The sequence below is a fragment of the Brachypodium distachyon genome, chromosome 3 (assembly GCF_000005505.3).
Source record: "Brachypodium distachyon strain Bd21 chromosome 3, Brachypodium_distachyon_v3.0, whole genome shotgun sequence".
NCBI lineage: Eukaryota > Viridiplantae > Streptophyta > Magnoliopsida > Poales > Poaceae > Brachypodium > Brachypodium distachyon.
Window position 1 is genome coordinate 49,726,983 of NC_016133.3, and position 12,138 is coordinate 49,739,120.

The 12,138-nt window shown below is 40.8% G+C and overlaps 1 non-coding gene across 1 annotated transcript; it reads right to left on the minus strand.

The window, feature by feature from the left end:
- Positions 1–7,722: 7,722 nt before the first annotated feature.
- Positions 7,723–7,830, minus strand: MIR156H (microRNA MIR156h). The gene has a single exon (NR_126962.1). It is a non-coding gene; the product is annotated as a microRNA MIR156h (primary transcript).
- Between the last annotated feature and the right edge of the window lie 4,308 nt (positions 7,831–12,138).

The window sequence follows — 12,138 nt, forward strand, 5'->3', positions numbered from 1 at the left end:
AAGAATAATTTGACAAATCAAGATTTTTTTTGTAGAAATTTGGAATTGGGAACTAAAAAGGAAAAAAAGAATATAAACATTGAGAAACCATGAAAATGAAATAGAAACAAAAAGGAAGGCAATGTAGTGGTAAATTTGTAAAAGAAAAAACAGTTAAAACAAAATTAAAATTAGGGAATTAATATAATTCTAACTTTTTATTAAACCATGTTATTCAGGCGATGTTGTGTGCTAAAGGACTAAAGAAGGCATAAGATGCAAACACATACTATTTCCTAGATATTTCAAATTGGTTGCTTACTACAATTCTAACAATTTCTCTGATTTCAAATTTATCCCATCCCACAAAAAAATCATTTTCTAACTCTTTAGGCTTATTAACTTCAGTTTTCCTTTCTAAAAAGTTCTTGGAACTTTCTATTACTTTGCTTTAACATTCTGATTCAGTTTTATGTCTCGAATTCTTATGATTCTACTTTTCTCTGCTTGGTGATCATCATGTCAACGGAAAAATAATGTACACACAAACATTACATAATCCAAAACTACCCTGACCGAGTAGAGTGGGGTAAAGTAAATGATTTTTAGAGTCGAGGGGTGCCTCCTATACCTGGGCATGGGTGACCCGGTCCGAAGCCCGACGTCCCGGGCCAGGCTCTGGCCTCACTTTCCAGTCCCAAGCCTGGCCCGAAAGCCCGAAAAAAGCCTGAAATGAATAAAAATGGGTATTTTTAGGAAAAATATGTATAAAAAATCATTTATTTATTCCGAAAATAATCATTTTAATGCTTAAATAGCCTATTTTCGGCGTTTCGGGCCGGGCCGGGCCAGCAGGCTCAGGCTTCAGGTTACCGTCGGGCTCTTATGAAGCCCGGCCCGAACCTGGCCCGGCCCGGGGTTTGCCCAGGTATATATAGTGCCTCCTAGACGATAATAATGTTGAACTTGGGCGATAGTTAGATTAAGTAAATGAGTCACGGTATCTACGTTTTGTTGAAGTGGAAATCACTCTGACATTTCAAATATCTCAAACTAATGTGTATAGTTTTTTGAAGTAAAAGAGAAGAGTAAATTACACAAACACACCTTCAAGGAATGAAGTAACAAAAAAAAACTACAACTACAAGTGACTTCAACAAAACAAATCTAACGAAAAATGGGTAACAAGACCCATGCTTTTTTTTTGTGGGAAACCCATACATTTACAAGTTAACCATTTAATTCTGCAAGCCCAATCTATCATACACAAGACTAACACACTTATGGACGAATCATCAATTTTGAAAGAAGTCAAAGTTGCGTGTGAATGGTGGGATCATCAAGATGAAATGGTAAACATGTGTGTGTATGTGTTGTTTGTTTCTCATCGGTGTCCGTTAAAGTTGTGTAGCTATTTTTTACTCCTTCCCTTAAAGCTCTGGGTATTTCTTTGTTTAATTTATTCCAAAAGGGATAATCATATAATTGTTTTTCAACATCGCTGCTCGGTTTCCAGCATCAATCTCACACCCCAAGTGTCTTGGAAAAAAAAGAGAAACTTCTATGGTATCCCCTGGAGTATTTTTTACTGACAAGAAAGCATCACCTTCTGTTAGTGGACCTCCCTTGACACTTAGTTACTAATAGGCACCTAAGTCGTAAGTGGAGCAACTTCGGTGTGCACGTTACTAGAAGGGTGCTTAAGGTAGTGCTTAGGGTAAAATGGAGCGCGTTCCATGTTCACCCAACCACGATGAAGAACCTCAACATGATTATGTGAAGCAACTCCCATAGCTAGGCTAATCATTTACTCGAGAATCGAAGCACAAGTCATGAATAATTACTCCCTTCGATTCATAAAAAGTGTCTCTCATTTTGTACTAAGTTAGTATAAATTTTATACTAAATGGATGGGCGACACTTTTTATGGATCGGAGGGAGAGTAATAGTGTTAAATAGGAAGGAATAAGCATGCATAATCTTTTAATCAATGCACATAAGAAACAAGTACAGAACAAGACATTCAGAGGCTAAACTATACACAAAAGTACAATGAGGGCATGGCAATGGTTGGATGATCGTTGTTTTTCCTTCGAATATCCTCTTGGCTAGATCTGTTGAATATGACCATTCCTTGTTGAAGATGACCTAACCCTCCTAGATCCTTGTTGAATGTGCCTTTCTTAGAAACATGTTAGCTAAGGTTAATTTTGAAAACATAGACCTGTAGGCGTGTGCTACGACTAGTGATATGGGCACTCCTTGCCCGTACCACATCCCGTCTTGCGCTCTAGAAGCTTAGTGGAATCTTCCATTGGTTTTATCTTGTGTATGATAAGTGTCGGTGTAATTTTTCCAAAGGAAACCCTCAAGAAGATAGGATTCTCCTTCAAACCTCCGTGTAGATGTTCGTCGAGATTTCACACAAACCTGCAAGGACAATGGTTTAACGGTAAATGTGTAATTAAAAGTGTAAAAGCAAGTAAGATGCAAAATATAGCACCAACATTGCATCCAATGCAAGTGCTAGATGTGAACAAATAGGTAGATATGTGTGTATTTGATACACCCAGATAACGAGTATACAAAAGCCTTATCTTAATTTTGTGGAAACCCCTGGGTATCAACCCTACCTAGATGGCAATTGTACTACACATTTTAAACAATTGTAAGTTCGGGAGAAACTATAAATTTTGGTAGCAGACTCCTAGATTTATTAAGGCATTCATGTCATGCATGGGCTTGGAAGTAGCACATGTACTTAGGCATGTACTATTATCATACATTTTTTTAGTGCAACTATTCTCATACATAACAACCCTTACTTTTTTTAGCATAATAACATAACAACCCTTACATTTGTTTTTTAGAGGACATAACAACCCTTACTATAGCATAGTAACATACTATACACCGAATAGTTAAATGATCTGACTAAGGCCCAAGTTTAGTGAACGATGGGCTCACCTTTGGCCCATGTACAATATTGAGACCAATTGTTATGAGAGGCCCATGTAGACAATGTACATGTGTAGTTGTTTGGTAGGATTAGTCCCAGACGAAGAGACCATCATGTACGCGACACACACGGGTTAATTAATCCTTTTATATGAAGCAGTAACACAAGTGTAAAAGGGGTACTGTTATGTATGCATGAGCACGACCCCCACCTAGAGCAAATTAGGGCCTCCAAGTCTCATATATTTGTTTATTACTCTCTCTATTTCATAATTCTTGTCTCAAATTTGCCCAAATATGAATGTATCTATTTCTAAAAAGTGTCTAGATACATGCAATATTTTAACAAGAATTATGGAACGGAGGGAGTACCAAATTTCAGCTCATATATATATTATATGGTGAAAAAACGAGCAAACCACGTATTTGGTCTTTTTATTCTATCTTACTACATTCTCGGATTTGGTGGTTTGAGCTATTTTGTTCGAACACGACGAGATGATCTTCATTCTATTCATCCACATACACATGGCTTTCCCTATAAATGGTATTTTGGTCAAAAGAGTTTCACGACTAGATATTCACTTCCTTATTCCTGGTGGATTTGAAGAGAACCTACGGATTTCATTGATTATCGCTACGTAAATGATTCCCAAGATACTTTTTAGATGTACAACAAAAAAATGTGAAGAAATTTTTATAGATTCCATAATCCTAAAATCAAACAAAAAACGACACAGAAAATCCTCTAACTCGCGCATATTAAAAATAGTGTACTCCATCGGATATAAGATCTTTTAGTTATTTTGATCTAGTCAAACCTTTTCTGATTTTTTTTACGGGCTAGTCAAACCTTTTCTAAATTGACCAACTTATAGAAAATATACTAACATATACAATATCAAATAATTATATTATGAAGATATATATCAAGATGGATTTAATAAAACTAATTTATAGTTGTATATATGTAGATGTTGTTAAGTTTTCAATACACTTGATGAATCTTTAAAACGTTTGATTTGAGACAAAGCTAAAACATCTTATAATATGGAATAGAGGGAGTGTATATTAGACAAAGCTTTTCTAATTAGAAGAAAAAACTAAATTTCGTGTTTCATGTACAGCTAGCTCTTTTGGTGTTTTTAAACTGATATTTGCATGTATCAAGTCACGCACGTAAACAGCCTACAGATGCTGCTAGCATACCATGCATAGCATGTGCGTACATATATACCTGTAAATAGAACTCTTTTTATCTAACTGAATGGCAATAAACTGACTCTTTTTCTCAACAACAGAAAAACAAGACCAAGCAAAACTAAAGACAATTTTACTTTGCACAGTACAGTATACAGTTTCGGACATTGCCCTTCCGTATATGTAGATGAAAGATCAATTACAAAACTACTACTCGATCCCTCCGTCCAACAAAAGATGTCTCAAATTTGTCCAAATTTGAATGTATCTAGACATGACTTAGTGTATAGATGTATTCAAATTTAGTCAAAGTTGAGACATCCTTTAATTGTTGGACGGAGGGAGTATATTAATTATGAAAATCTCATCTGTTTTGACCTCATAAATTTAAATATTTTCTACATATATCACGAGTGGTACTGAGTGATTTTTTTTCCTACGGGCCGGAATAGTCAGATAATGTTGAGTGCGCACTTTATGCGATGCTGTCCATTTTGGAACCGAGGTAGCCCTTGTATATGTTGTGCAAGCTCACATTGTCAGTCACAATTTTAATATGGATCGAAATATATCAATTTTAAGTCAGCAGAGAAAGAGAAAACATCTTATCTCTGAGTCAAAAATCGTGGCACGGCCGCTTCTTTATCCAATGCAGTGAAAATTAGCCACAGGTGTAATTTAACTCTAAAAATAGCTCACACAAATTAATTTTAGTTTCTATACAACTCTAAAGTTTTGCGACGAACTTTGTGTATGTAAAAAAACAATTTCTCAGGTGTTGAGAAATATCAAATTCAATCTTATATATTGAAATGTATTGGTGCTCTATTAAATAATTCCAAGCAGTGTTAATCCTTTAATATGTTGCATGTTTTTTAGCAGCATCTTCGGCGGCAGCTATATATGCAGGCAGCTGATCACGGTTGAAAGTCACCCGCGCTGTAGTGCTTCGGTTGGAGGGATGCTCCAGTTTATGCAGTAGCAGTACTTATATAGAAGTGAATGTGAAACCAATCAAACTTCTATATTTATAGTTTAGAGAAATATCAAACTCAATCTTATATATTGAAATGTATTGGTGCTCTAAAATAATTCCATGCAGTGTTAATCCTTTAATATGTTGCATGTTTAATTTGAGCAGCCTCTTCGGCAGGATCTATATATGCAGGCAGCTGGTCACGGTTGAAAGTCACATGTAGTGCTTCATTTGGAGGGATGCTCAGTTTATGCAGTAGCAGTATATAAAAGTGAATGTGAAACCAATCAAACTTCTATATTTATAGTTTGGAGGAAATTAGAGCATACTGGAAGTACAGAGACACAATTAGAGCTAAAGAGGCACGCTTCTTGACAAAATCAAGGTCTCCTTTAGGATTGGAGGGATTTCAGGAGATTTTTTTAGGATCAGAATGAAAAGGAATTTTCCTGTCAAGGATCCTCGGGTTAAAAGAATGAACCTTCAAAATTTCTATAGATTGCTTTTCTGCACTCCAAGTCTCCAACTTAATAGGATTAATTCCTAGCCGGATGTTACATAACTTGGATATATAATTTATATTGTGTCTACGTAAACTACCACACATATGCAATCAATAAAAAATTCACGTGTTCTCCAATGGTGCGACCAAACAACTTCTATTACCAATTTCTATGTTTCATCATGCCATGACATCCTATTGCAGCGTTTTTCAATTCCTGCATTCCAAAGAGGCCTAATTATTAATACGGGGCTAAATAAATACTACATGAACAAAATACATTAGAAGTGTATAAAACATGTGTTTTAAGTAAAGTTAGAAAAGTTAGAAGCGACTTAATTATATTGTACCCTATTGCCCATCTCAAAATAGATGGACTTTTAGTCTCCCTATTATTTCTCCAAATACTTTTTTTCTACATATCCAATGCAGTTTTGGCTATGTGCTTGTCTTTACTGGAGTAAGTTGAGCTTTGCCCTTCATATAGTATGTCGTTAAAAAAGAGCTATATATATTACACTCTTACCGTTTCATAATTCTTGTTGAAATATTACATGTATCTAACATTTTTTAGAACAGATATATCCATTTTTGGACAAATTTAAGACAACAATTATGAAACGGAGGCAGTAGTATACTGTAATTCCCAACTTTACTAATGCCCGCAGCATACATCTCCATGCATGAGACCATGAGACATCTATTTGGTGGGGAGGAAAAGGATATGAACATGAAAATGATATTCACCCGCTCTTAATTTTGTGTGTGCTTATTAACTCAATATCTTCTAAAATGTGGGAGGACATGAAAATGATGACACTAGGTTTATCACATCGTACAAAACTTAATTATAGAGTAAGGAGTATATCGTAATTAGAGACTTGCATTAGAAACTGATTCTTTTCCAAAACAACTTAAATTTCAGGACGATGGAGGAAATACTGAATTTTAGAAAATAGAGTTCAATAGCAACTGACAGATTAGTATTGCAAAGATGACAGAGACGAAACAGCGGCAGTTCCACACCTAGATCTCTCCTAGATCATACTATTGATCTAGGTGCAAGCAGTACTGTCGTACATGTTGACAAGGAAGAATGATCTAGAGATTAGATAAGTACAGGCGCGGCCGCTTTCTTTGCAGAGATAAGTACGAGACGTCACCAATGGAACAGTGACCTAGCTTGTCCCTACCCTTTTTTGGAGGTAGCTAATTACTACCAGGAGGCAGCAGCGCCACGCGTACAAAGTTGAAGAACATACGGACAGCAGCTAGCAGACTAGGCACTGCACAAGAAATCTGCGATTACCTGGGGTCTGAGCATCGCAGTAGCCAAGTGGTAAGCTGCAGATCTGAGCGATCCATGCATTTGCTTCTATAGTTCCCAGTCCCAGCTTCCCCTTCTCGGTAGGTTGATCTGCCATGAGCGTTCCTAACTTGACCCTATAAGATCGAAAGCAAAATTCTCGCAAAAAAAAAAGATCGAAAGCAAAAGGAATCGAGGAACATATGTACTACAAGTAGTGTAGTAGTACTAGATCTGGTAAATTAAAATCCATAGAGATCAATGCAAAATCTCATGCAATTAATCGGCCGTGATTTGAATTACCTTTTGTTGTTCCAAGATCCGAATTCTTGGAACCTGGCTATAGGCTAGTATAGCTGTAGGAGCGACGAAGATGAACGGCGGAGTAAATGCTTTTCACCTTCCCAAGGAGCGTGCAGCAGATAACGGTTGAACCGAATGCCTTGGAAAAGATGAAGGAATTTATGAAAGCAAAAAAGGCTGCCTAGCTCTTCGATCGTACCGAGCGGAGAGGGAAAAAGGAAGGGAATCCGTGCGAGAAAGCGTACGCACGCGGCGCCGTACGTAGCAAAAACCTCCCCAAAAATAGAAACCTGCATAGGGAGAAGCGTCAACCCAAAACTGCTTCCTCCGGCATACAATGATAAACACGGCGGCGCACGGACGGAGCCAAGTGCAGGTGCAGCGAAGAATTTTATATACGCCGGCGGCCGGCCGGCCGGTGCGGTGGGCGAGGCGGCCGTGTGTTAGCGCGGCGGGGCTAGCTAGCTCGGGCGAAGGCGGAAAAGGATGGAATCGGAGAGAGCTAGTGGATGACAGGAAGAGCAGTGAGCACGCGGCCGCGACACGGCGGCGCCGTCGTGTGACGACCGGCCGTGTGCTCACTCTCTTCTGTCACCGCCCAAGCCGCCCATACACTCAATTCCTTGCCCTGCCCAGCACACCGCTCGCCGCGCGCCCTTCAATTAAGGCTTCAACACACGGCCGCCCCGGCCACCGCCGCGCGGCACGGAACGGATGACGAACCGGATCGGCGGCGAAGGGGCTGGGTGGAGGCCGGGGTTCCGTGTACTGTACCGCTGTGGCTTTGTGAGTTGGGAACGATAGAGGGGGCGAGATATATAGGCCGAGCGGGGGGCTGGGCACGTGTTGGGCCCGCGGTGGCAGCGGCTAAGCTGAGGACGCGCAGGCCCGGAACATTCCACGTCTCGCTGGCCTGCTAGCTAGGGTTTCCTTCCTCCTCCTCCTCCCCCTCGATCCCGCCGCGCACGCAGCACGTACGCGAGATGCGGTTGGTTGGTTGCAGGAGCCCGGTGGATCATGAATGGCACCGGGCGCTGCGGACGCGGCCGGCCGGCCGGGCTGGCTGGCTTGGCTGGTTAGCTGTCCCCATGCGGCCGCACGCCAGATCGAATCGAGAGCTAGCGAGGGGGCTTCCGGCCAGGCTGGGCGTTGGGCTCTTTCTAAAGTCGGGAATGCGCGGCGCCGGTGACTGAGGGAAGAAGAGAGGAGGCGTGTGGGGTTCATCTCCTCGAAGCGATAAGCCGGGGCATTAAAGGCGCGCCGGGGGGGCCCTGGCCCCTCGACACGACACGAGGCCACCGCGCCGCGATAAGATTTCGCCAAATCTCTTGCCCCCCCCTGGCTCTCTTTCCTTCCTTTTACCAGCTGCGCCTTTGACTCTCTCATCGGTCCTGCCTGACTGAAAGACGAGAACCACCGGTAACATACGCTTGCCGCATGCCAGTAAAGTCCAACAGTACCACTATACATGCATGTCTATCGGAGGCTAGCTACTACCATGTGTGGGGAAACAGCGGCCGATGGTTCGCGTTGGGCGTTGGCGCACGCGGTCGATGGTGCGCGTGACATGGCTCCGCTGACGTACTCCCTGCTGCGATTTTTTTTCTACCCGCGGCCATGTGACTAGAAAGTAAGAAAAAAACTACTCCGTACCTCCGTTTCGTTCCAAAATGTATAAAGTTCTTGAAATTTGATCAAGTTTATAGAATTTTTTTTATATTTTTTATGAACTTGTCAGAATTTAAAATGTTTGACTTAGGATAAAGTTAGGATTTCTTAATTACATTTAGAAACAGAGGGAGTACTGTAGAATTGATCTTGTTGCATATCTATCCGGTTAACTTTTTTTTAAGGTCAAACAAGGAGACTTTAAATTATCAAATTATATGGAAAAATATAAGGCATTTAATCGTAGCAAAACACATGATATTAAAAACATAATGTACGTGGTTGGAAAGAAAGAAAAATCAAGAATATCTCAAAACACAATGGCATCCTTAATTAGGTCTCAACGTTAGTGTTGACATATGAAGGTACGTATTAAGAAATACACACTCCATGTTTTTTTGGTAGTATATGATGTGAAGCAGATACTAACGTGATTATACGTAGTATATTAATTTTTAGAATATCTGAGAAGTTGCCGGCAAAAAAGAAGAAGAAAGAAAACAGGTTGTGCCTGAATAAAAGATAAAATGCACAACTGGAGCAGTTCTATGGTGCTTGAAATTCTTTTCTGCCGTTCACTGCATACCTATCCGGCCGGTGGCTACGGTCATTCGGTACCTCCCAATCACCGTAGAAGCGATCGATGCTATCACAAGTTTACCAAGTAGGGAGTTCGTACGTATTTCCCCCAAAGGAAAAGCAGTGAGCTAATTATAAGGACTGGTCCCGCGAAATTGATCGACAGAGATCTGCACCGCGACCTCTCATCAACTCACCATACACATGCATCAGCATCTCCTTGCCATGATCTGTAATCCTTGCCATTTTTGTTCCCCAATTACTATGAGATAGCTAGCTACAGCAACATGATCCAATTATGAGTAGTACCTCCAGAATTTTGCTACAGTAGCGCATCCGCATCTCCCCTCGGGTCCCGATCGAGAGAGAGAGGCCGGAAACAGGTAGGCCTTGCCCGTCTTCTTCCTCTAGGCTTTCCTCTTTGGGTCCGTTTTCCCAGTGCAGAGATTTAAGTATCACATCACTCACATGGAGCCGAAAGATACTCCCTGTGCACAGTTGTGCTGCCCCAGAAGATAAGTAGCGGTAGTTGGAGGAAAGGAGCGAGGCCGAGACCCGGTCGCCGCTAGGTGTCGAGACGGGATTGGCCGGGGCCGTGATGAACACTAGTTTTATCTTTGTCGCACGGCGATAGTTTATGGTTTGGGTTCTTGTTTAGGGCTGTGACAGGACATCCTTTGGAGCAGAAACGTACGTACTAACGATGGTGAATAAAATATTAATTGGAGTACATTAGATAAATGAGTGGAAGTTTGTTAAAACTGGTGATCTGTGTCCTGGAGAGGCCTTGCATGCATGAATCATGATCGTGTGAAGGTGATTTTTTAAGGTAGACAGAGAACATGACTACGTACGTACATTAGGGTTGGTATATATGAACAGGATCAATATTTGGTGAGATAACGTGCCAGTGCATGAGAGCGTCTCCTAAGAAGCACTACTAATGTGTAAATAGTTTAAGAGTGTGATTCCCTGGCTAGCTGGTTCAATGTACAGTATGCATGCTGGACAATCACGAATCGTAGTCGTGCACGTACGTACAGATATGATGCAGCCTACAATGTTCAGGCACTCAAATAACACATAATTCTTCTTCTTTTCGATAAAAGCGCACGCATGATGTACTTTGGTTTTACCCTACGTTTCAGCGTATGAATTTACTCTTCGATGTATATACGCGACATCATGCCGGCCGGCAGAGTTTGACGTACGTGTGTGATTTTGGTGTGTGGCATTTCTTCTGCTACATTCGTTTCAAAATAAGTGACGTGGATTTGTATAAGAATATATATAAATTAAAGTCATTTATTTTGGGACGGGGGATTATCAAAAATGCAGTTTTGTGCATCGATCCGAGAATGGCGAGGCTACGAGGTTTTGTCTTTTTTCAGGAACAAATGCAAACATTGCAACAAATAGAAGAAACTTGGCCACCTCATGCTCCCTCCGATTCATAACAAGTGTCTCAGATTTGTAGTAACTTAATACAAAGTTGTATTAAATTTGTGACATTTATTATGAATCGGAGGGATTGGAGTATTTAGAAGGCATAATGATCACTATTGATGCGTACAAGATGTGAAATCGATTTGTCAACCGAATGTTTGTGCTGCACTTTTATACATTGCACGACGCAAATCACACGAGTATAAGATGTCATGACTCGTGAGGAAGGAAAAGTAGGAAAGACGAATGACCGTGTTGAACGCATAATACATACTGTCCAGAAGCCTGAGACTGAGGCAAGTTTAACATGCAACACCTGAACCTGTCAAATTTTCACAGAAATATGATTAATTGTGGCCCCCCCAAAAAATAAGTAAATGTTATTGCAATTTTAAACCACATAGCATTTCAATATCGCAGTATGGATCATATTTTACGACTTCTCTTACTACAAAGAGAGCTCCACTATAAACGATCGATCCTTTGTCAGCTTTGCAGGATAGAGCTCCACTATAAACGATCGATCCTTACGACTTCTCTTACTACAAAGAGAGCATTCCGGATGACATCACTGGAGTCTCTGTGCCTCTGGGGTTTTTTCGGCGGCCTCGGCATATAGAGCTCAGTTTGAAGGAACCGCCAGTTCAATTATGAAGGCTGCTGTTTGGAAGAATTGGGCGTTGCCAAAGTGCAAACTTTTTGCGTGGCTCTTTATTCAGAATCGGGTTTAGATGGCTGACCGGCTGCAGCGGCGAGGATGGCCTAACTGCAACCTTTGTCAGCTTTGCAAGAGGGAGCAGCAATCTGCGGCTCATTTGTTCTTCAAATGTCGTTACTCGTTGAATGTTTGGCGAATGATCAGAGATTGGTTGGGTCTCGTTTATATCGATTTGTTACATTGGTCAAGCTTTAATTCGGTCGAGGATTGGTGGTGCTCCGTTATCAACATTCAAGGGAATCGACGAAAAGGCATGGCCACTTTGGTGATGCTTGTTTCTTGGGAGATTTGGAATGAAAGAAATGCGAGGGTGTTCCGGAAGATCTTCTCTATGCCCACGGTCGTCACAAGTAAAATTAAAAGGGAGGCCTCTACTTAGGGGGTTGCGGGTGCCATTCATTTAAGATCTTTCTTACCGCGAGAGTAGTTCGTTCATGTGCTGGTTTGGCTAGATTTTGTTTTGTTGTTCTCTTGTAACACTCTTTCTTAATCAATATGATGAG